This window comes from Rhagoletis pomonella, unplaced genomic scaffold (genome assembly GCF_013731165.1).
Source record: "Rhagoletis pomonella isolate Grant_MI unplaced genomic scaffold, Rhpom_1.0 Rhpom_scaffold_00004, whole genome shotgun sequence".
Classification (NCBI taxonomy): Eukaryota; Metazoa; Arthropoda; class Insecta; order Diptera; family Tephritidae; genus Rhagoletis; species Rhagoletis pomonella.
The window spans coordinates 23,950,105-23,951,232 of record NW_023458558.1 but is presented as its reverse complement, the minus strand read 5'-3'; the positions used below and the strand labels follow the sequence as shown (position 1 = coordinate 23,951,232).

Sequence of the window (1,128 nt, the reverse complement as noted above, 5' to 3'; positions counted from 1 at the left end):
TTATCTTTCAGTTCTTTTTTGATTAATTTTAATATTCAAACACTTAAAAATAATGAACGCTATGAGAAAATTTTTGTTCACGCTTCCATTCTTCGCGAATAGTTCAGATAAGATTTGCTCCCATTTCGTTCCCTGGCAGAAAGTCCATGAGACTTTAGTTCCCAAATTGTTATTCTAGTTCTTTTCCAAAACGTTCCGAAGACTTTTTTTCGAATTTAGTTCTCTTTAAAATGTTTCCGAAAATATTGTTCGCATTCTGTTGTCTTAGGGTTTTGGTTCTTATATAATTCCCATCGAGAACGTTCTCCACAATTTTGTTCTAATTTTGGCTTGGTTTTGAATCGTTCTTGGGAATAAAACTAGTTTCGATCATAAGCGACATAAACAAAAACGCGAAAGTGTTGGATTTCAGGTTTAATAAATTTTTTTTTAAAAGCCAGTTTTTCCTTGCGAAGTATAGTAACGAAATGCCTAAAGTGACTTAATTTTATTTAAATAATGACTGAGTAAATTAGTAAATTTCCAATAATTATTTAATATTTGATAAAGTTTTATAATAATCGATATTTAGTTTTAAAAACTTCTTAATTTTTATTTTCAAACACATGTGTCACCCCGTATATGGCTACACTTCCGTCACCGCAACAGCTGCTTAACTTTAGTTTCCGCCTTTAAAGGCGTCAAAAATTAGCTGCTTATTTGCATTTACTAAACGCGGGAAAAGTGATTTTTATCAATAAATATGAAGATAACAAATGTTTTCTGTAATAAAAGGTGCAGTAATTGATGCTTTGTTAACAAAATAAGTTGAAAAGCAAGCCGGGCAAGTGTATAAATGTGTTTATTTTGCGTGTAACAAATGTGAAACGCAGTGAAAGTCGGCACGGTTAGAAGTTAATCAAGTACTTAATTTTTAAATAAAAACCAATGTAAATGCAATTTTTGGTAAATAATGCCATTCAATTGCGCGTTTTCTAATGATAACAACAAAAAAACTCATGCCGGCAGAAATATTTAATTGCTTTTTTAGCGAGTGAAACGAGTGTATGTCCAGTTTGCAAATAAGTGTGAAGTTATATTGAAATAGTGTTGGTAATGATAACTTTCTTTCCGAAATCAATTCTAGAT

The 1,128-nt window shown here is 30.8% G+C and overlaps 1 protein-coding gene across 1 annotated transcript in view; it reads right to left on the bottom strand.

Moving 5' to 3' along the window:
• The window catches only part of LOC118737301 (F-box only protein 9), a gene marked incomplete in the record, with an annotated part of 3,500 nt that overhangs the window by 1,885 nt on the left and 487 nt on the right, over positions 1–1,128 (bottom strand).